This window comes from Lactuca serriola, chromosome 6 (genome assembly GCF_051521515.1).
Source record: "Lactuca serriola cultivar US96UC23 chromosome 6, Lser_US96UC23_V15, whole genome shotgun sequence".
NCBI classification, from domain to species: Eukaryota; Viridiplantae; Streptophyta; class Magnoliopsida; order Asterales; family Asteraceae; genus Lactuca; species Lactuca serriola.
Window position 1 is genome coordinate 75,411,986 of NC_136413.1, and position 26,081 is coordinate 75,438,066.

At 33.1% G+C, this 26,081-nt stretch overlaps 1 pseudogene; it reads right to left on the reverse strand.

Annotated features, from left to right (window-relative positions):
* Positions 1–26,081, reverse strand: part of LOC145059910 (uncharacterized) — a 71,855-nt pseudogene that overhangs the window by 32,847 nt on the left and 12,927 nt on the right.

A 26,081-nucleotide genomic window follows, 5' to 3' on the forward strand; every position in this document is an offset into this window, starting at 1 on the left:
TAAGCACACGTTTTACATAGAACCTAACTTAATTATCAACTAGATACATGTTGATACAAAAATTAAGTTTGTTGCGTTCAAATGATGTTATATGCTAATTTCACAAACCGGTGATGGTTCGTAGCCATACATCATAACGAAATTTATCAATAGCTACTTGTTTTATATTTCACAATAACTTATTTAAATAAAAGCGGTTAAATTCCTTCAACCATTCTTGATAAAAATACTCATATTGCTTAATAATCAAAACATAGCATCGTACGATCGTTCCTATTTTTACCAATTGTTACAGAGTACGCGGGGCGTACTGGTCCGAAATCGTCACTGCTTACGTATCCGAAGTGCTCGAGTGCGAGTGTCGACATGCCTCGGTGTACGCGGGGCGTACTTCGGATGAGTCCGATGACTCCTCTTCGGATAATGCTGGATTTTCCAATTAAATTTAAATACAAATTATTTAATAAACTTCGGAAATTCATATCTTCTTCATACGAAGTCCGTTTTCGACGTTCTTTATATCCACGCGAAGGTGAGACTACGCTCTACAACTTTTATTTAGACTCCGTCGGCTAATTTTAACTTTATTTTTATTATTTATTTTTAATAGGTCGGGACAGAAAAAACTTCGTTATAAATTCATAACTTCTTCGTTTGACGTCCGGTCTTGCCTAACTTTTTATCGCTTCGATACCAACAACGAGACCTTCGATCCTCGTTTAGATTGCTTCGGCTAAAAACCGCTCGATCTCAAATCGAGTATTTCAGGCTGCATACCGCTAAGCCGAAACTTCGATAAATCATAACTTCCTCATACGAAGTCAGATTTGGGCGTTCTATATATATTCGGAAACCTCGTTTCAACTACTACAACATTAACCAAAGATATCAAGTTTATTTTACACTTTAATTTTGACGCTTATTTTTATTCTTAATTAATCAAACCACATAATTAAGCAATTAAGCACAAAACACATAATACTCAAATAATACACTCTTATTATTTCAAAACGGGTTACAAAGGTTAACCTAGAACATTACATTGCTAAAAATGGCAAGCCCGGAAACACAGACGTTACAGGAACTCACTAAGATTTGTGCTTACGGTTCTCAGTTTATGTTTCAGGTACTTCGGTTTTCAAAAAGGAAGGGTTCGGGTTAACTACATGGCACACATATTTTATGTTCTGCATTTGACTTTGTTCTAGGATTTATACTTTTATTGTAATGTATCGATTTTGAAACACGTAATAGATGATACTTCTTCTATAATTAAAATGTTGTTTTATGTCAATATTTTTGGGATGTTACATAATGTGTAGAACTTACTTGGTTTAACAAATCCATGCCGAAAATTCGGTCCGATATACTAATTCCGGAATGCGTATTCCAGATTTTTTGTGTGTGGGACCCATATATATATATATATATATATATATATATATATATATATATATATATATATATATATATATATATATATATATATATATATATATATATATATATATATATATATATAATATTGGGGTTGGCTTGTTTTCGGGTCCAGAATGACCCATTCTGGCCCAGTGGTTATTTGTCAAAAAAAACTTGGCAATATTTTAAAGAAAATAAATCCAAAAAAGTGGTTAGGTTACTCAATTTCCCTATTTAAAATGCTTTTTTCAAGTGGGCAGTTATTCTATTTTGGCACTTTTTTTGGTGCAACCTGTTTATCTTGACGTGAACTTTAATTCACTCGAGTTGTGGCAGCCTAACACTCATCTCGTCTCGCGTGTATGCTCATTCCTCTTGCGATTTCTTTTAAACACATTCTTCAACTCCTTGTTTGTGTGGATAGGAAACCCCACACTTAGTTGATGCAACGCCTCTTAAAAAAGTTAATCAAATCAAAACCTTATTTTGACCTAACATTTGAACTTAATATCAACGACCAGCTAACACTTCTGAAAAAATAAAATAATCCAAGAAAATCATCATACCACAATATTTAAAAACATTAATTAAACAAATTAAAAACAAGCACACCAAATCTTTAAATAGGGCTAATAATTAATTCAACAATAAAGATGAAAATAAATAGAAATCACTCATCGTCTTCAGAATCATATTATCGTGCTTAAGGTACTAGCTAGATCACCTTTATGGTGGTAATATTTAGTTAAATATTGGAGCTCATATTATCGTGCTTAAGGTACTAGCTAGATCACCTTTATGGTGGTAATATTTAGTTAAATATTGGAGCTTGGTCAATCTCTTGTATCCTTACAGATAGCATATCCTCAAATTCTCTAGACTCTTCATGAAATACGACAAACAAGTGATCTAGTGGGGCGTTGTCTCTTTGCGTTGTCTACAAGCCATGATCTACAAAAGTAACAACAAAAGAAAAACAAGAAAAATTCTAGTTTACAGTCGCAAAAATAGAAACAGGTCGGGTCTGTTTTAAACCTATGCCTCGTGTAGACAATATTCTTGTAGTTTCTTATAGTTTCCTACTTCCTATCCAGTTAGCATCTATATCATTATCATTATCATCATATCATACTATATTATAAAGGAAACATTTTTCCTTTCACCACATTCATTTGAACCCACATGATTTTTCAATTTCTTTCTAATAATAATTATAAGTTGGTTAATAATATTAAATAAATATAAAACCTAAACTGTAATCATATATAAACTAAATTTTATTATTAAATATAAATTTTAACTTAACTTGAACAACCCAAAGAGTTTTTGTAAATAATTAAAAATAATTAACTGTACTGTCTTTCTAATAATGATTATAAGTTGGTTAATAAGGTTAAATAAATATCAAACCTAAAGTGTTATCATAAATAAACCAAATTTAAATTTTAAAATAATATTTTTACTTCTACATATAAAGTTATGTCTTTAACTTTCATAATATTATACTTAATTGATTATATTTAATATGTTGTTGTATGTAAACCATTATTAGTTTAAAGCTACAACTTTTGAACAGTTTGGACAAAATACTTAAATTGTTAATTTAAATATAACATTACATTGTCAATGTAAGTATAAAAATCAATTCCACTTAAAAAACCAAAGAATATTTTGTAAATAGTTAAAATTGATAAATTGTAGTGATAAATGCAAAAACTAAATTGTAATCTCAATCTAACTAAAATATTTCCTAAAGATATTTTTATAATCGTTAAACTGGTTAATAAGGTTAAATAAATATCAAACCTAAAGTGTAATCATATATAAACTAAATTTGATTATTAAAATACTATCTTTATTTCTACGGATAAAGTTATGTTTTTTTTTTTTTAACTTTCAACATATTATGCTTAATTTATTAGTTTTAATCTATTGTTAGATGTAAACCATTATCATTTTAAAGATACAATTTTGGAACAATTTGTATAAAATACTGAAATTATTAATTTAAATATAACATTATAGGGTCAGCTTAAATATAAATTTCAGTTTAACTTAAACAACCCATATAATATTTTGTAAATAGTTGAAAGTGATTAATTGTAGTGTCTTTCAAATAATTATTATAAGTTGGTTAATAATGTTAAATAAATATCAAACCTAAAGTTTAATCATAAATAAACTAAATTTCTATTTTACAATAATATCTTTATTTCTACTTATAAAGTTATGTCTTAAATTTTTAAAATGTTATACTTAATTTATTAGATTTAATATGTTGTTGTATGTAAACCATTGTCAGTTTAAAATTACAACTTTTGAACAGTTTGGACAAAATACTTAAATTGTTAATTTAAATATAAGATTACATTATCAACTTAAATAAAAATTTCAGTTCAACTTAAAAAACCAAAAAATATTTTGTAAATAGTTAAAAGTAATAAATTATAGTAATAAATGGAAAAACTATATTGTAATCTCTATCTAACTAAAATATTTCCAAAAGATATTTTTATAATCGTTAAAAGTTTTCAAATAAGTAACTTAAAATAACTTATAATAGCAATAGTTAAAAATAACTCTATATGAATAATTATATTGTTACCTTTTAAAATCAATAAACAATGTTTGGTGTTTTAAATAATTATAATGATAGAAACTAAAATATTAAGCAAATAAATTTAAAAAAAATTAATTAACAACAAAAAATATAAATAACATTAAATCATATATTATATTTAATTTTATTCATGCGTAACTCGCGGTTAGAAGTCATTCAAACGATTGACATTATGCAATTATAATAAATGTATATATTATCATATAATTCAAAATAATCAATATATTATATGAATTATTATATCAAATTTAACAACAATGTTATTGTTATATTAAAAAAACATATATTTGTTAAAGACTCCAATTATATAAGTGTTTCTGCGCAATGCGCGGGCATTCGCCTAGTATACTTATAAAGGAAGCATTTTTCCTTTCACTACATTCATTTAAAACTCTCATTCATATATCCTTTAACCACATTCATTTGAAACTCCCATGACTTTTCAGTTTCTTACAAATAATGATTATAAATTGGTTAATAAGCTTAAATAAATATAAAACCTAAAGTGTAATCATATATAAACTAAATTTCAATATTAAAAGAATATATTTTCTTCTATTTATAAAGTTATGTTTTTAACTTTTAACATATTATACTTAATTTATTAGGTCTAATAGGTTGTTGTATTTAAACCATTATCATTTTAAAGCTACAACTTTTGAACAATTTGTATAAAACACTTAAATTGTTAATTTTAATATAACCTTATAGGATCAACTTAAATATAATTATTAGTTCAACTTAAACAACCTAAAGAATATTTTGTAAATAGTTAAAAGTGATAAATTGTAATGTTTTTTTAATAATAATTATAAGTTGGTTAATAAGGTTAAATAAGTATCAAACCTAAAGTGTAATCATAAATAAACTAAATTTCAATATTAAAATAACATTTTTACTTCTACTTATAAAGTTATGTCTTTAACTTTTAACATATTACACTTAATTTATTAGATTTAATATGTTGTTGTGTGTAAACCATTTTCAATTTAAAGCTACAACTTTTGAACAGTTTGGACAAAATACTTAAATTGTTAATTTTAATATAACATTATAAGGTCAACTTCAATATAAATTCCAGTTTCACTTAAAAAACTCAAAGAATACTTGCTAGGTCGCGTTTTGTAACCAGAGTCTCCTGGAGGGAGCGCATGAGTTTGTGTATAGATCTATACGAGACTGACAAGCCCGCATCCCGACTATTTGCTATAGTTTGGCCGGCACGCCAAGGGGTGACAAATGTCACATTAGTTTTGATGCCAGCAGGCCCTCATGTTAAACACTTGTCGATCAGTATGGTGATAACCACATCACATTGTAACCTTAACTAAAAAAATGGTTTTAAGGTAGTAAGTTCTTTAGTAATTACTTTATACAATAATACTGAATACTTTCATATTAATGCAATGGTTGTTTATTACTTTGATTACTATGATGCATGTGTTTTGATACTAAACATGGCGTCCTCTGCCCCGGAACGTTTCCGTCGTTCCTGTTTGGGGGTGTGACATCAATATATTATATAAACTTAGTATATGAATTATTATATCAAATTTAACAACAACATTATTGTTATATCTAAAAAACATATATTTATAAAGATTTCAGCTATATAGATGCTTCTGCGCAAGGTGTGGGCATTCGCCTAGTATACTTATAAAGGAAACATTTTTCCTTTCACCACATTCATTTGAAACTCTCATGCATTTTCCTTTCACCACATTCATTTGAAACTCCCATGACTTTTCAATTTCTTTCTAATAATAATTATAATTTGGTTAATTAGGTTAAATAAATATCAAACCTAAAGTATAATCATATATAAACTAAATTTCAATATTAAAATAATATCTTTAATTCTACTTATAAAGTTATGTTTTTTAAGTTTTAACATATTATACTTAATTTATCAGTCTTAATATATTGTTGGATATAAACCATTATCATTTTAAAGATACAATTTTGGAACAATTAATATAAAATACTTCAATTATTAATTTAAATATAACATTACAGGGTCAACATAAATATAAATTTTAGTTTAACTTAAATAACACAAAGAATATTTTATAAATAGTTAAAAGTAATAAATTGTAGTGTATTTCTAATAATGATTACAAGTTGGTTAATAAAGTTAAATAAATATCAAACTTAAAATATAATGATAAATAAGCTAAATTTCAATTTTAAAATAATATCTTTACTTCTACTTATAAAGTTATGTCTTTCACTTTTAATTTATTATACTTAATTTGTTAGATTTAATATGTTGTTATTTGTAAACCATTATCAGTTTAAAGCTACAACTTTTGAACAGTTTGGACAAAATACTTAAATTGTTAACTTAAATATAACATTATAATGTCAACTTAAATATAAATTTCAGTTCCACCTGAAAAACCAAAGAATATTTTGTAAATAGTTAAAAGTGATAAATGCAAAAACTAAATTGTAATCTCAATTTAACTAAAATATTTCCTAAAGATACATTTATAATCGTTAAAAAAATTTCAAATAAGTAGTTTAAAATAACTTACAATAACAATAGTTAAAAATAACTCTATATAAATTATTATATTGTTACCTTTAAAATCAAACAATAATGTTTGTTGTTTTAAATAATTATAATGACAGAAATTAAAACATTAAGCAGATTAGTTTTAAAAAATTAATTAACAATAACAACAACTATGAATAACATTAAACCATATATTATATTTAATTTATTCATGTGTAAGTTGGGGGTAGATTCATTCAAACGATTGAGATTATAAAGTTATAATAGATGTATATATGATTATATAATTCAAAATAATCAATATATTATATCAATTTAGTATACGAATTATTATATCAAATTTAACAACAACATTATTGTTATATTTAAAATAAAACATACATTTGTAAAGACTTTTGATTATATAGGTGCTTCTGCGCAACGTGCGGGCATTCGTCTAATATACTTATAAAAGAAGCATGAGTAAATTACACGAATGGTCCCTATGGTTTGTGGTAATTTGCTTGTTTGGTCCCTAACTTATTTTTTTAACTCGGAAGGTCCCTACTATTTGTTTTTGTTACGCGCTTGGTTCCTACTATTTGTTTTTGTTACGCGATTGGTCCCTGTCTTACCTAAAAAGACTATTATTTAAATAGACAAAATTGCAAAAATGGTCCCTGTGGTATGCAAAATTTTAGGGTTTTAGTCCAAACCTTGAGTTTTTTGGATTCATGGTCCTTTTGGAGTGGTTTGTATGTCGATTTGGTCCCCGGATTTAACTTCCGTTAAGTTGTTGCTGTTAACCCCCCTCATGTGCCTCCCACGTGAGGGTATATTTGTCTTTTCACTTGTAAGGGACTATTTTTGCAATTGAAAAAAATATATCCCCATTTTTTAAAAAAAAAATTAATGCATATTTATTTATTTTAATAATTAGAAAATAAAAGCTCTCTCTCTCTCTCTCTCTCTCTCTCTCTCTCACAAGAACAGTATCCTTCAAACCTCTGTTTAAAAAACGATGTCTTTGATTTTGAATTCTGAATTCCATCGCCAAGATAATGCTTCATGGCATCCCTCAAATCTTCGAATTTATTGCAGTTTGTAAAAAACCTACTCATCAATTTCTTCAATTCATCATCTCCAAGATCATCAGTGAAAGGTCAAATGGGTATCGCGTTTTCCGGTTGAAAACTGTAGGAATTAGGGTTATCGTCAACAATCATAGCCTTCTTCAAATCCCACACTAGATCTGATAAATCTTTAACAAACCTACCCTCGAATTCCTTACATGAATTTCGATACAATCTATGTGAAATCAAAACCCTTCAATCCAATTTATTCAAAACCAACTGTAACATCCCAAAAATACAGGCCAAAAATTTCATTTTTAAAACATATTCTTAGCGAACCTTAGAAATAAAACGTTCACTGATCATATCATTTCATAAAAGTTATCGCATGTCTTGAAAAGTATTTCATAAAACATAATAAAGTTAGAGTACAAATTCCCAGGAGGGTCTCATAATGCGGAAATACAAGGCGTGTGTGTGATGGGCCGCTACCGCGCCAACTCCTTCCCCTTCGAAGAAGAGGTACCTGAAACCAAAACTGAAAACCGTAAGCACGAAGCTTAGTGAGTTCCCCCAACATACCACATACCATAAAATCACATATCATACATACTGCCAGACATTTCTGGGGTGCCCGACCTACCCGGTACGACCTTTCTGGGGTGCCGACCTACCCGTGTCAAGCCATTCTGGGGTGCTGACTACCCATGTCAAGCCATTCTGGGGTGCTGACTACCCTTCGATCCTAACGACCGAACCTCGGGGACTATTTCACCCCCTACTACTAATACTATCACATATCATAACATAACAGATTATCAGACATATCTGGGGTGTCTGAACTACCCTTCGGTCCTAACAACCGAACTCAGGGACTGCTCCCCTCCTACTACCTCTAACTCATATAACAGGTCATGCTAGCATATGAACATAACATCACATACTGTCAGACGTATATGGGGTGTCCGACTACCCTCCGGTCCTAACAACCGAACTCTACTACTATCACATATAACATATCATGCCAGCATATAACATATCAGCTAGTAGCAAACCTAGATGATATCACAGAGACATTCATCTATCATACGTCTCCTACTGGTGGGCCGACATTGTGGCCTTAGACCCACCGCTACTGGAAGGTAACTCACCTCGAAGTAGCTGCTGATCTGTGTGGGAACTGACTATCTTCTGCTATTGCTGCCCCGGAAATCCTCCGGCTATAATTCCCACAAAACACTCAGTCAAATACTGCTAATCGACCTCAGGGTAAAATGACCATTTACCCCTAACCAAACCAAGAGTCAAAGTCAAAGCCAAAGTCAAAGTCAACTTCCAGTTGACCCGACTCGCCGAGTTGGCCTGCCAACTCACCGAGTCCCTATCCCTTTGTCTGACTATAGTCCCGTATCTACTCGTCGAGTTAGGCATTGACTGGACGAGTTTTCCTTCTAAACTAAAGGCCAATAGTCCTTCATCCTACTTGCTGAGTTCTATGAACAACTCGCCGAGTTCATCTTCATCCAAAGAACACACTATGCTGAGACTCACCGAGCTGTATGAACAACTCGCCGAGTCTGCTCTTGAGGCAAGAAGATTGCCTTGAACTCGCCGAGTCATGGAATTGACTCGACGAGTTACTTCATGAGTGAGTCTAGCTTCCGACCCACTGAGTCACACCCCATGACCCACTACTCCAACCCGCAACACGAAAAAGGAAAAAAAAACTCAGGGACTCGCGACTCGACTCGCCGAGTCAGATGAACGACTCGCCTAGTCAACCACATGTAAATACTATACACGTGATTTTGCTTGAATCCAGCTCTTGCCATTCATAGATCTGGGTTTCTAGAGCCTGGTTAACTCGTAAAGTTTCCAACTTTACGTGTAAATAAACACCCATGAGGGTTTTAGGGCTCAAAATGCACCAAAAGAGTAGATCTAGGGCTTTTATGCAATATGGCTCCATAAAGGCAGTGGATCCAAGCTCCTGGAGCTCAATCATGCCTAGATCTAGAGGCTAAACAACTTATTACGAATCCTAAAACACAAACAAGCTTGCTGAAAGGCTCAAGAAGGACTTTCATGGAGCTACAAGGGACAAATAGCAAAAAAACAGAGGGAAACTGAGTTATACCTCAGGGAAATCACTGAGATAACACAAGGATGTCTGGCCTCCTTCTTCTCTTCTTGATCTACTCTCCTTCCCTCTCCAAATCTTCAAGAAAACACACCAAAATGCTTCAATCTCCCAAGGAACAAGGCTTGAACGAAGTAGAGAGCTCTGAGGGTGAAGGGGGCGAGCTTGGGGGCGGATAAGAGGGTTTAAATAGGATGACAACCCTTGAAATTTAGGGTTTCATCAGACAGCGGGGACTCACCGAGTCCAGAATATGGACTCGCCAAGTCGCCAACTTAAATGTGTTCCAGATCCCGTCTCTACTCGGCGAGTCGGGCCTACAACTCGCCGAGTCCAAGGCTAAAAATGTAAAATACTTAGATAAATTTTACGTACCAGGAACCAGGTGCTACACCAACGAAGTATATTCCTCAATTCCAACTGTGAAAACCAAAATACCATAGTTATTTGTGCTCAGGAACTGAAGAAATTCATCAAAAAATGGGCATTTCAGCACATAGAAATCAACTCTTTCTCCATCCAGCAATGACCTCACTAAGAAATCATAAGTTCTTGAAGGTGATATTCTGGTGGCAAGTGTGGAATGGATTAGGGTTTCGTCAAGGTCAAGGAACGCCGTTTTTTTTATCAGAGGAGTTTGGTGGTGGGAGGGCGATGGTAGATGTCACACCCCCAAACCAGATCGGCGGAAACGTTCGAGGGTTGATGACTTCATGTATAGTATCATAACAACGAATGTAATAGTGAAGAAAGCAAACACAACCATCATCAATATAATTGAAAGTGTTACATCATAGAGTAAGTTTACATGTTTTAAAATCAATTACATCATGATGACTAAATAAGTTTGAGTTTATCGCTTTAGCGTCCCGTCCTCGAAAGCAGTTGATTTACCTGTTTAATAATTTTCCTGAGAATACAAGTTGTTTTGAAAAAGTGTCAACACAAAGGTTGGTGAGTTCATAAGAGTTTTAAATTGAGAAATAAATTGTTTTTTCCTCGTAAAAGCAATTAAGTAGTTCCAGAAAATCCGATATTTTCCTCAAAATGTGAAATGTAAGTTTCTATGTTATGAAATAGTGCATCCTAGAATTCCCTATAGATTCCTTCTATAATTTCCTTGTGTATATAAGCTATATAAAATTAAAGTTAGATAAAACGTCGAATGTAATGGGTCTGTCCTAGGCCCACAACCAAACGAGGAACATGAAATAAGGCGGAACCACCAATTCTAAGCCAATCACGACTAGGTTCTATATAACTCTAGCATATACACTTAGAAATTATAGCTGAAAACTAACAATTCTAGATTGAATGTAGTCTCAAAACCAAAACCGAAACCAAACCCTAGTGTAGTGTACAAAATAGTAATAGTGGCTGTGAACATAAACTATTCATATCATAGTTCATCTGATAGAGATAGTGACTAGTGAACATGAACTATGCATATTATAGTTTACCAAAAGTGGTGGTGATGGTGAATATAAACTATACATATCATAGTTCATCAAATAGCGATAGTGGTAGTGAACATGAACTATGCATATTATAGCTTATCAAAAGTGGTGGTGATGGTGAATCCCTTTCTTGTAATTAAGTTTGTGGTGTAGATGAAACATAAACTATACCTATTATAGTTTATCACTTTGTTTGTAATGTATATACGTCATAACTATACTGTTTATAACTAGCGTATTCGTTTGTGGGGGTATAATGGACTTAACTATACTTATTATAGTTTATCATAATTATTCATAATGGTAGTAACCCTTTTGTATGTGTAATACCTTTAGTAATGTGCTTGTTATGTAAATGAATCCTAACTATACCTATTATAGTTTATTAAATATTTATTGGGGTAGTGAGCATAAACTATACTTGTCATAGTTTACCAATGTTTGTATTTTAATGGATATAGCCTTGTAATACCATTTATATATTTACGATACTTATGAAGGTAAGAATCCATTTGTTTTCTGATGTATGTCTATATAATAAGCCAAGATGACATATATGGTAAGTAACATATCATCACATGAAGGTACACACCTTGCTCCACAAGTTACAAGGTGTAAATGAAATTGAAAACATTTTTCTAGTATTGCCATTTCTATTATGTTTTTAGAAAATTCATAGAAAATTAATTAAAGGTGCAAATCAGAATTCGTAAATTCTGAGAGTTTGTAAAATGAGTCTAGTTTGTTCATAATTTTTATTATAAATTTTAATGACCTCTAACTTATGTGAAAAAGTCCATAATCACAGACTGGTCCGGATTGATGTTTGAAATGATAGGCAGTTTTGTAAAAATCACCATAAATTGTAGAAAAATCTTATGGAGATGTGCAAGTAGTCATTTTAAAGCTAAGAACTGGAACTACTTGCACATAAAACAGTTTTGAAAACTAAAATGTTTAATTTGTCCAAAACAGTCCGTGAATGGAGTCCAACTTTTCTGATGAAAGCTATTAGAAAATTTTAGTTATGTTCTTGGTGTTTTAACTTATATTCCCCCCCCCCCCCCCTAAAAACTTGAGAAACCTGAAAATGTAGGGGTATGAACTCACCTTAGGTGATTTCAGTAGATGAGTGTTGAAGAAGAGAAGTGTTCAACTCAAGAACACTTGAAGAATCACTTGAAGGTTCGAAGATCTAACAAGAATGTGATGACGTTTGTGTAAGAAATCAATGATTTGAGTAGAATGAAGTGTAATAATCACAAGGAGGATGAATTATACTTACCAAGAGAAGTATAAAGCTTGAAAATCAGCCTTGGAGTCTTGAAATAGAGAGAAAAAGTTTGAAAGAAAAGTTGTGTTGTATTTTTGGTGAAATGAGAGCAAGTGAAAGAAGTGAGGAGAGAGGATAAATGTCCAGCTCTCAAAAACATGGGAATGACTTGTGAGTGAGGTAAAAAGGACAAGGAAGTGACAAGGTATGGTGGGGAGGAGTGTGGGTTAGTCATGGAGTAGGTATGGTGGTTGCTTGTGTCATAATACAAAGAAAAGTCAACACTCAACCTTTGTACTTAACCCACTCTTCTTGGATAAGGTTTTATCCTTAAAAACATGATAAATCATTAACTATGGGTCCTTATATGTTAAAATAAAGTTTTGGGTGAAAATCCTACGTTAAAATAATTAAAAACGAAGCTAAAATGAAGTCGTAGTCGAAAACCGGGAAGAAAAGGCATTACAACGAGGCTTCTCGGAAGGGGGCCGAAGGTTCGGTCCCTTCTGGTGTTGGGTCCGAAGCGAACTGGGGCGAGACAGTAAGAAGCGAGAAGGAGGCTTGGTCCGAAGTCATCAGAAGCAAAATAGACCGAAGTGAACAGTGACTTCGGGCTCGGGTATGCGCGAGGTTCGGTCCCGAGAGGATCCTTCGGGTTCGGTTCAGCAGCCTTCGGGTTCGGTTCAGGAGGGTTTGGTCCCTAAGAGGACTTTCGGCTCCTTAAGAGGGGTTTCGGGTGCTTAAGTCTATTTTACTCGTTTTTACCCCGTTTCAAGCCGTTTTTGACCCGGTTAAGGGTCGGAATGACCCGAATGACTTCAAAAAGTTACGGAAACTTTTGAGAGAGATTAGGGAGAGATTTGACATTCTTGGAGAGATTTCACAATAGAGAGAGATAGAGTGAAAACGATTGAGAGAGGTTTCATTTGTGACCTTTTTGAGTGTCCGGCTTCGCAATGCAAGGTCCGTAAACCCCGTTAAGCCTTGTTTAAGGATCTTACACACTCCCGATGAGTATGCAACATTGTTTTATCGGTTTGGCTCGTCACTTACTACAGTTTTAGGTTAAGGAGATCTAGATGTACGTACTTTTCGATTTATGATCTCTCATTAGAATAGCGAGTTGTTTAGTAATTACATAACGTAAGCCCTAGTACACAAGGGTTAGTTGAGTTGACCGGTTTGACTTGTTGACCTTATTTGACTTCGAATTGACCAGAATTTGACGGTTGTCACAGTAGATTATTAGAAGAGCGAGCGGCGGTAGATACCTGGAAGAGCGAGCGATGGACGGTGGCGATCTGATTGTCGGTGGAGTTAGGGAACTTTTTTAGGACTTTGTAGCCTTTCTTACAGAGGATTTACTCTTGGGAGTAGCAATACGAACGAGTTTGGAGAAGAGTTTGATGAGGCGGCGGTGGCATGTGTAGAAGGATTTATTGATGGAGGCAACTAATATGGAGGTTGTCTTGGTGGTGGTGGTGACGTGAGTCTTCTTGCGGCGATGAAGGTTACGGTTGGCCGGAGATCCTTTTGACTTCTTAGCTTTGAGGGATACTATGAGAGAGAAAGAGAGAGAGATCTTTTATTTTTTTAATTATTAAAATAAATAAATAGGTATTAATTTTTTCTTAAAAAAATGGGGATATATTTTTTCAATTGAAAAAATGGTCCCTTATAAGTGAAAAGACAAATATACCCTCATGTGGGAGGCACATGAGGGGGTTAACAGCAACAACTTAATGGAAGTTAAATCTGGGGACCAATTCTACATATAAACCACTCCAAAAGGACCATGAATCCAAAAAACTCGAGGTTTGGACTAAAACCCCAAAAATTTGCATACCACAGGGACCATTTTTGCAATTTTATCATTTAAATGTGGAAAAATGGTGGGGTAGGTAAGGTAAGATGATGGGGTGGGGTTGGGGGTATGTTTATTCAAATAAATTAAAAAATCAAGGGCAAAATAGTCTTTTTAGTTCAGATATGGACCAAGCACGTAACAAAAACAAACAGTAGGGACCTTCCGAGTTAAAAAAATAAGTCGGGACCAAACGTACAAATTACCCGAAACCATAGGGACCATTTGTGTAATTTACTCAAGAAGCATTATGTCTTTCACCACATTTATTTTGAAACTCTCATGACTTTTCAATTTTTTTCTAATAATGATTATAAGTTATGTTTAACTTAAAGTGTAATCATATATAAACTACATTTCAAACTTAGATTGTAATCATATATAAACTAAATTTCAATATTAAAATAATATCTTTACTTGTACATATAAAATTATGTCTCTAACTTTTAATATATTATACCTAATTTATTAATTTTAATATGTTGTTGTATGTAATAGTTATCATTTTAAAGCTACAACTTTTGAACAGTTTGGATAAAATAATTACATTGTTAATTTTAAATATAACATTACAAGGTCTACTTAAATACAAATTTCAGTTTAACTTAAAAAGACCAAAAATATTTTGTAAATAGTTAACAGTGATAAATTGTAGTTCTAAATACAAAAACTAAATTGTAATATCAAATTAACTAAAATATTTCCTAAAGATACTTTTTATAATCATTAAAATTTTCAAATAACTAGCTTAAAATAACTTACAATAACAATAGTTAAAAATAACAATAAATAAATGATTATATTGTTAGTTTTAAAAACAAAACAATGTTTAATGTTTTAAACAATTAAAATGATAGAAATTAAAACGTTAACCAAATAAATTTTAAAAAATTAATTAACAATAACAACAAATATAAATAATATTAAACCATATATTATCAGTTTTAATATATATATATATATATATATATATATATATATATATATATCATATAATTCAAAATAATCAATATATTATATTAACATAGTATACGAACTATCGTCATATCAAATTTAACAACTACATTATAGTTAGATTTAATAAAACATATATTATAAAGATTTCAACTATATAGATGTTTATGTGCAACACGCGGGCATTAATCGGGTATATTTATAAATAGAACCTGATATTTTTTTTTAGCTTCATCCAAAGAGTGATTCATGTTTTTTTTAATAACACACCAAATATCAAAAATTCTAAAACGAAAAATTAAAAAAAAAAAAAAATTAATCTGCATAAATTAAATGATACCCAATTTATGTCACAATGAGGAGCCAAGGATATATATTTGAATGCATGCGCTCCATGACCAATTTTCGATATTGGTGTGTTCCCAGTGCACTTATACAATTTGTTGGTTCAATTCCTTGCGTTCAAGTAACGGTTTGTGAAACAAACATTTGGGACTCATTAGACTATTTCCTTAGATTTATTAAATCATTGACTACAAAGCAGAACAAAAGTGACCAAATTAGTCAAAAATAGCAAGAATCCCGTCTTCCTCCTAACCACCACAAAAACGCCTTGTTGTACTACGTTTTTTGGATTGAGTTGGATAATTCAACAAATTGGTAGACTAAATAGGTCAAGAAATCCCTAGTGGTTTGTGATTGTGAAACCCACGCAAAAACATAAAATCTAGAAAAATTTATAATTTGTAAAAATAAATTTATAATTTGTAAAAATATCACGGTGCGATGTGTAACTCGTGTCGTGAAAAATAATTAAAAAAGTTTTAATCACGTCACAATCATCATAATTGCGACACAAATTTTTGCCTAAAAAATCATGCAATTCTTCGACCAAATTCTTTTTGTTATAACCCCACATTTAGTCTCTATCGTCCTGTCTTTTCAGAAAGGATTGATTTATTGATAATTAGATACAACAATAATAATTGAAATCTATTCTTGATTGCACGAAAACTTGATGGGTAATTGAAAATCTATAAAATATACTTGAAAGTCATTACTTTGGATATTAACACCAAAAACTTGAAAACTTGCGTATAATCGATATACATTTGCAAATACAAATCTTGTTTTCCATTTATCATTCCTAACAAACCAAACTAACTATCTACACTAGGTAGTGAACCTGATCAATAATTGCATAGCTTAGGTAAGTACGGATATCAAACACATTGAAAACAAAAATATATTAACATATTAGTATCTTCTTATTAATCAATCTTAAAATAAAGAATTTATACGAGAATTAAATAGTGTCACTAGCATAATCATATAAATAATCAAATAAACATAACAACGATAATTGCATCGATAACATAAGTTGAAGATACTAATACTTATATTTATCCGTCATAGTTCGATCAATTAATATTCTTTAAATGATATTGCTAAGTTATCCAACAATTTCTAAATTTATTAACTTCATGTTAATTTCATTAATCTTATTATTCTAAGTTGTCTACCACCAATAATAACTCTCTAAATATTGTGTTTAGTATTATCATATTATGAAATGACCCAATATGTATGATCGGTCCCAGGGTTAATGGCGACTTACTAAAATTTCCAAGTTAATGGAATAGTCACAAATATTAATTTCTAACTCTATTATGAACATAATAAATTAAATAACTCTCAATACCAAATATAATCAATCAAACAAATTAGGTTTTCACAAATAGCAAACAATCATAAAGTGTTTAATCCAAAATCTTGAAAAGAGTGTATAAGTAATCAATTAACTAACTATAGAAAGAAAAAGTTGACAAGTTGAAAACATAATGATTTTTTCTCTTAATCTTCATATTTCTACATCTATATCTGTCTACCGGCTAATATAACCTTTTAGACTCTCAAAACGGTACTCTATTTGTTGTATTCTTCTTAATTTCAGGCGATACTATGCTTTGGACGAATTGTGAGTTTTATTTATTGTTTTTCATAATCGACTTTAATTACGTCGTGATTTGGAAATCTCGCCATGATTTGGAATTCGTGGCACAAAATAATAAACTGAAATATCTTCAGAACCATCATATTTCTGTCCATGCTTAACTTCGGTTGTGTTGCTTAATCTTCAAGCTACTAGAATACGTCCAGAGTGTTCCTTTCCAGCTACTATATCACCAACATCTTATTTTCAGCTGTAAAATATAAATACGAATAAATAAAGTATGTTTTTTATTTTAATTATAAAAATAGTTATAAATATTTCTTAAAATATGTTTAATGTAGCACATATCAATGCATGTAATCTTTTATTATTATTATTATTATTATTATTATTATTATTATTATTATTATTATTTTCTTTTAACAAAATTCTAGCTCTAAAAATCGTAACTTTATGTTTCGATGTTTTAGATTTAATTATTTAAAGTAACTAATATATTTTTAACACGGAAGGGAAATATGATAATTAGATATATATTTAATTTAAAACGAGCACTTTCGGAAACCAGGATCAGTAACTTAGGGTGAGTATTTTATAAGATAAGTAAACACGATTGATGCTCATTTGGTTGTAGGTTTTAAAAGTGATGTAATGAGGCATGAAAATATACTTATCATGGATACTCATTTCAGTGAAGAACTCTTGTTTACTATCATAATTTTGTTCTTGAGAGTGTTAAGTTAAATAAATAATACAAATTCCATATTTACGTATAATTATGAATTAGTACCAAAAAAAGCATATTCGATGGGTCCATTAATTAATTTTTGGACTTCAAACATCCAAATGCATTATGTAACAACTCTTTTTATCTTTCCGCTCTCCTCAACGGGCAATCTACAACCATTTATAGATGGTTTATTCTGTCAAATATTACCCATAGTATTAAATATAATTTTACACGAAAACTGATTTATGTCTCCACTCTCTAGACTATGTGATGACGTTTATTAACAAAACCTCTACCAAGACGTAACAAAATCTCTGGTCCGTCACACCACCGGCGAAAACAATGCACCTGTCAAAAAATAGGATTTTTACGGTTGATTATATATATATATATATATATATATATATATATATATATATATATATATATATATATATATATATATATATATATATATATATATATATATATATATCAAGTTTGTAAAAATCGTTTGACGGGTGTTAAGAGATTAATCGGTCTTGGCGGAGATTAATCGAGGATTAATCGGGAACCATAGATAATTAATAAATATTAAAATTAATTAAATATTAATATATCTTAAGAAAAACAAGTACTTTAAAATTAGAAAATAAGAAAAATTGTAATTTGGAAATTTGGAAATACAAAAATATGAACATTTTGGTATAATATTTGAAATTTTGAAAATTTGAAAATTTTGGAGTAAAAAAAGAAAGTTGGTTTTTTGAAATTTTAAAATTTTTTTTGACCTTTTTTTTCTTTTTTTTTTTTTGACTTTTTTCGACTTTTTTGATTTTTGTTGACTTTTGCTGACCGATTAATCCCGCCAAGGCCGATTAATCATGTCAAGCCCGATTAATCCTAAATTCCCGATTAATGCCCTAATTCTCGACGGTTAGAGAACACCAAACGATTAATCGCCGATTAATCCCGATTTCTGCAACCATGATATATATATATATATATATATATATATATATATATATATATATATATATATATATATATATATATATATATATATATATATATATATAGGCTTAGATTATTTTGTTTAGAGTATCTAGTGTTTTATTGTATGCATAAATGTAAGCCAATCAAATTTACATATTTTAAAAAAGTGATTAATATATATATATATATATATATATATATATATATATATATATATATATATATTATTGAATTAAATATAATTGAAAAATATCATCTTAATTAATTATAAGGGTAATTCAGTCAATTGATATATATTTAATAAAGGAAAATTGTATTTTCTAAGGGATCATAGATTCTATTAATTTCAAAAATCCGATTTTAAGAATTATAATTATTTTAATTCGGACATTTTGACAGAATATGTTCATGAGTATATTCAAAATTAAAAATATTCTTGAACCATAAATAATAAAAATATTCTTGAACCTATTTCTTGATCATGAATTTAAAAACTTCTTGTAGAATAACAAATTATTGAACAATCACTAGAAGAATAAAATCAAAAAAATACATTATTTCTTATAGAATACAGGTAAAAATTGTTAATAATTACATTTATTGTTAAAGAATAAAACTAAAAAACATTCAAAAACAGAAAGAATACATCAAAATCTAACAACGACTAATACATTCTAAAAGAATAATGTGGTCCGTTTCAATTTTGTGGTCCGTTATTCAAGCATCAACTTCTATGATTCCAACAGAATTGGAATTCGACATTTCATTCCAACAAAATTGGAATTTGTGATTTCATCATCATTTTCCCAGCTCTGTAAGTAATCAACATCTCCAACATATTCAGTGATTATTGTCCAGTCTTTGATACATTTATCTTGCCTATATCTACAATCATATAACAAAACAAATCTTTTTATCTAATCAAGCAATAAAACATATTCACTTGGACTATATGGGTAACAATCTCCTTTTCTTCTTTTATGCAATTAAGCTACTTTTTCGCCTCCTTTTCTTGCCTATATCTACAATCATATAACAAAACAAATCTTACCAATCTTTTTCTCTAATAAAGCAATAAAACATAAACAACATGAATAAATGATCTCTCTTATCTACCTTGACAAAATTCTTCACCTGATGTAGAGGACCTTTGAATGCGGAAAAAATCAATGATATTTGTTTGAACCAACGGAAATCCTGGGTACAGAACAAGAAATGACATTGTTAAAGGTGAACCAATCACTACTGGACTAAACATGATGTACACAGACAGCAATGCATATAATTCAAAGGCTTGTATCCTAGAAATTAGGGGTTGTTCCTAGTCAAGAATTTACCATGAGATTATACCCTATCGGCTACCTGGATTATCATTCACATTATCAAGCGAATCAATTGCCTCGGTGTATGAGAAGAATTCCATGGAATGTAATTACATTTATTACTGTAAAGTATTTGAATCAGACAGCTGGGGCAAAGTCCTTAGATGTAGGGTTTAATTGGGGATCTTCGCATTTCAAGCTACTATTATAAAATTGAGCATTGGATGAATCAACATCTATGAATTAGTTCATTACTTTACAACAGAAAAACCCCTTTAGCTGTAAATCCGAAAAATCTTAAACCTAAACCATAACATGCAATGTGACAAAATGCAAGTCAACTTAAATTGAAAAAGAAAAAAGACATACTTGAAATGGTCTTCCGATTGGTGGAACAAGAACGACAGAACCAGGAGCTGATCGGAACAAAAGCAAGAATAGGTCTGAGGCAGAATAAGTGAAAACCTCGGTCACACTGGTCGCACAATAGGAGCTCTGATCCATAGTCACCTGACCCACATTCCTCACATCTCACAGCCAGAGAAGAACAATTGAAGAAAGCATGAGTGAGAACGAAGATGACGTGTGCATCGATTCAGTTGCTAAGGTTTATGTCCTTGTCGCTTGTTCTAGCACTTCAAGTAAGAGCATTACAGAGAGTGTCCATGGGGTCGTTGTCAAAAAGGGTTGATTAGGGTTACGGTTTTACCTTAATTATAGTATATTATCTGTGGAAAGTATTTATCAAATTACCTATTTACCCTTATTTATTTATTTATTTATTTATTTAATTATTTATTTAATTAATTATTTATTTTTATTTTAAATTTTGATTGGCCCACATTTATGCATACGATAACACAATACTTAGTTTAAACAATGAACCTAGCTCTCTCTCTCTCTCTCTATATATATATATATATATATATATATATATATATATATATATATATATATTAGTTGAGACCCATTTATTACATGTGTTAATTTAAAAAAAAGTTAAATATCAATGTCTAAATAATTAAGAACTTTCAATTTATAAATAACTAAGAAAAATAATGAATTAGTAACATTAAAATGTTTTTTATCTTTTAAATTTAAACAAATAATTTAAATAAATAAACAAAAGAAACCAATAAACTTTAATTTAAAATTTTAAAAATTAAAATGTTAGCTCATTAATAAAATTGATATCTATTTATTACTATATTTATTTCAATTATTACATTGAATTATTATATGGAATTCAATAAATTAGGAAAATCTCAAAAATGACATGTGGAAAAAAATTTAATTCAAAATTACCACAAATTGACATTTGTCAAATTGAAGGAGAGCATGTCATGTGACAAAAAACTTCTTTATTTATTAGGAGGATGAGACCATTTAAACGACATAGTTTTAAACAAAACAAATCCAATTTCATTTTCTCTTTGTTTTGTTTTAATAGAATACCATTGAATTAAGTTCCTTTATTGAATGAAAAAAATGAATTATATATATATTTTTATTGCAAATAATTATTGAAGTTTATAAAGAAAATAAAAAACCAATATTTTTTAAAGAATATAACTCAAGCGTTTTGTCTTTCAATTGAAAAACTATATCTAATGATTTTGCGAAAAGCTTGATTGAGTTATGACATGTGTAACACCAAGAATTTAAAAATAATTTTTCGCATTTTATAAAGGCAAAATCCATTTAGTATTCATAAAAACATCATTGTTTGTAATTCATTTCATAACATATAAAAACCCCAAGATCACATAATATAAAATCCCGCGTGTGTGCACTGATCAGGCCGGCGCCTTCCCGCGATCCGCACTAGTACCTGAAACAAATAACATCAAACACTGTAAGCACAAAGCTTAGGTAGTTCCCCAAAATACCACATAACACACATATTAGCAACTTGAGGCTATAACTCTGTGGGTCCGTGCACCCATACTCTGTGAACCCTCAGGTTCTAACTCTGTAAACAAGCATAGCATAAATCACATAGAAGAATGCAGTGCAACACATAACATACATATAGCATACAAATACTCTGATCACATAACTCTGGTTACCTACTCAAGGTAAAGTATAGTGAGAAGACTCACCTCGCGTGTCTCGATATCTCACAATCCTGGGAATCCCTCGTGCCCGATTCTCCGAGCTCTAATCCACCTATAACATCATATGTCCCTAGTTAACACTTTATATCTCTAATGTTGACTATCCCTAAGAAGTCAACACAGGTCCACTCTGGTCAACGGTCAACGGTCAACGGTCAACTTTGACCGGACTCGGCGAGCGCTAGGGCGACTCGGCGAGTCTAGACGTTCTCACCAACTCTCTAAGATTCCCTTTCTACACGTCGAGTATCCCCCCTGACTCGACGAGTTCCTCCTGGAAGAATCACGGGGCCACCCCGACTCAACTCGCCGAGTCTGAAGAACAACTCGGCGAGTCCCAGTTCGACTCAGACCACCTGTTAACCCCCTTCTAACTCGCCCTGACTCACCGATCCAACCCATAACCCGGACAGGACCATTCTACGGCAATCTTCAAGCTACTCGCCGAGTCTGTTCATCGGACTCGGCGAGTCCATGCCATGCAACCGCTCAAACTGCTTTCTAAGGTCAGATCTGCTCCGGCAATTCATAGGTCTGGCCTTCCTAGACTGGTTCATCACGTAAAGTCCTTATTTCGGTGCTCATAATACACCCCATGACTCGTAATTGACGTTATGACCTAAGGCATAAGGATTCCAATCCAAAACCTCCATTGATTCCAGAAAGCTCAGGCATGGGACACTCTGGACTTCCAAGGGTCCCGATATAGGGTTCCAATCGTTTGGGGGACTAGGGAAGCACTCAATTTAGCCACAAAAGGGTTCAATAAACCCTAAATCCATATACACATCAACATAGGAGGGAACAACTCGAAAATATTACCTGAATAACGTTGCTCTGTGTTCCCAACTCTCAGAATATAGCTTCTCCTGTTGTTCCCTTAACCAAGCCTCCTCTTCCTTGCAAAAATAACACTTCCAAGATCAATAATGGTCTTCTACCTTGCTCCAGATGCTCACAATCGAATTAGGGTTTCACTCAAAGGGCTGGGGTGAACAATGACGGCCATAAGGCCCCTTATATATGTCCCAAACCTGGGAAGTTAGGGTTTCGCTAAACAGTACGGACTCGCGGAGTCCAGTCGCGAACCCGCGACCAGATCCGCGATCCTACTCGGCGAGTCTGAGCTCCAACTCGCCGAGTCCCCTCTTAAAACACCCAAAATCATAAATATAACGATACCTAGAATTCCGGGCTGTTACAACTCTCCCCCACTAGGACTAGACTTCGCCCTCGAAGTCTCACTCTGAAAATAACTCCGGATGCTGCTCCCACATCTCACGCTCCGGCTCCCAGGTCATTTCCGATCCCTTCCGGTGCTGCCACTGAACTAACACCAGAGGTATCTCCTTATTCCTCAGAACCTTGATCTTCCGATCTCTGATGGCCACTGGTCTCTCGGCATAATTCAGACTCGCATCCACCTGAATGTCCTCTAATGGAACCACTGCCGACTCATCGGCTATACACTTTCTCAATTGCGACACATGAAAAGTGTCGTGGATCTGTCTCAATTCCGTTGGCAACTCCAAACGGTAGGCCACCCGGCCTACCCTCGCAATCACACGAAAAGGCCCAGTATACCGGGGCCCCAACTTGCCCCTCTTCCTGAATCGAATCACTCCTTTCCAAGGAGAGACATTTAGGAGTATGAAGTCGCCGACCTGAAACTCAAGCTCGGACCGGCGTCTGTCTGCATAACTTTTCTGTCGGCTCTGGGCGGTCAATAACCTCTGTCTGACCTGCTGAATCTGCTCTGTCGTCTGAAACACGATCTCTGTACTGCCCATCACTCTCTGTCCCACCTCTCCCCAACAAATGGGGGTCCGACACCTCCTACCATACAACAGCTCAAAGGGCGGCATACCGATGCTCGAATGATGGCTGTTGTTGTAGGAAAACTCCACCAAGGGCAAATACACATCCCAGCTACCCCCAAAATCCAACACACACGCCCGAAGCATGTCTTCGAGCGTCTGAATCGTCCGCTCACTCTGACCGTCTGTCTGGGGATGATATGCGGTACTAAAATGCAATCTAGTACCCAACTCCTCATGAAATTTCTTCCAGAATCTGGAAGTGAAACGCACATCACGATCTGAAACAATCGAGATCGGCACCCCATGCCGAGATACTACTTCTTTCACATACACCTCCGCCAATTTCTCTGCTGAAGAACTCTCACTAATGGCAAGGAAGTGAGCGCTCTTCGTCAATCTGTCTACAATCACCCAAATTGCATCAACTCCTCTGGCAGTCCTTGGCAATTTGGTGATGAAATCCATAGTGATCTGTTCCCACTTCCACTCGGGAACCTCCAATGGCTGCAACTTGCCATGCGGTCTCTGGTGCTCGACCTTAACCCTACGGCAGGTCAAGCACCTCTCGACAAACCACGTGACGTCCCTCTTCATGCAGGGCCACCAATATTCTCTCCTCAAATCCAAATACATCTTTGTAGCCCCGGGATGGATCGAGAATTTCGATCGATGTGCCTCCTCCATCAAAGTAGTACGCGTACCGCCCACAAATGGTACCCAAATCTGACCCTGGAAGGTCATCAACCCTCGAACATCCGTAACAAACTCTGAAACCAAACCAACGAACCGTTCCCTCTTCTGCATCTCCGGTTGCATAGCCTCAGACTGTGCCCCACGAATGGCATCCAGTACTGGAGCTATCACGGTCAACCTCAAACATACATTTCGTAGTGGAGTGCTCTCCCCCTTACGGCTCAACGCATCTGCTACCACATTAGCTTTGCCCGGGTGGTACAGGATCTCGCAATCATAATCCTTGACCACATCCAACCACCTCCTCTGACGCATGTTTAGGTTGGGCTGATCCATCAAGTACTTCAAACTCTTATGGTCCGTGTATATCGTGCAACGAACCCCATACAAGTAATGACGCCAAATCTTGAGGGCGAACACTACCGCCCCCAGCTCTAGATCATGCGTGGGATATCTCGTCTCGTGAGGCTTCAGCTGCCTCGATGCATATGCTATTACATGCCCTCTTTGCATCAGAACTGCACCCAACCCCGAAATAGATGCATCACAATAAACTACAAAATCCTCCATCCCTTCCGGGAGAGCTAACACCGGGGCTTCGCACAATCTCTGGCGAAGTGTCTCAAAAGAGGTCTGCTGCTCGGGTCCCCATGAGAATGCAACCCCCTTTCGGGTCAATCTAGTGAGTGGCACTGCAATTCTAGAGAAGTCCTTAATAAATCTCCGATAATACCCTGCCAACCCAAGGAAACTCCTGATCTCAGAGGGTGACTTCGGCACCTCCCAACTCATCACCGCCTCAACCTTGGTCGGATCGACCAATATTCCTTCCTGATTAACAAGATGTCCTAGGAATTGGACCTCCCGCAACTAGAAGTCACACTTGGAGAACTTTGCATAAAGCTTCTCCGATCTCAAAACCCCAAGGACCTCCCTCAAATGCTCCTCATGATGCTCTCTAGATCTCGAATACACCAAAATATCATCGATAAATACAATCACTGACCGATCCAACATCGGCCTACATACCCTGTTCATGAGGTCCATGAACACAGCCGGGGCGTTGGTGAGCCCAAAAGGCATCACCACAAACTCATAATGCCCATATCGCGTCCTGAATGCTGTCTTCTGTACGTCCTCATCCCGCACTCTCACTTGATGATATCCCGACCT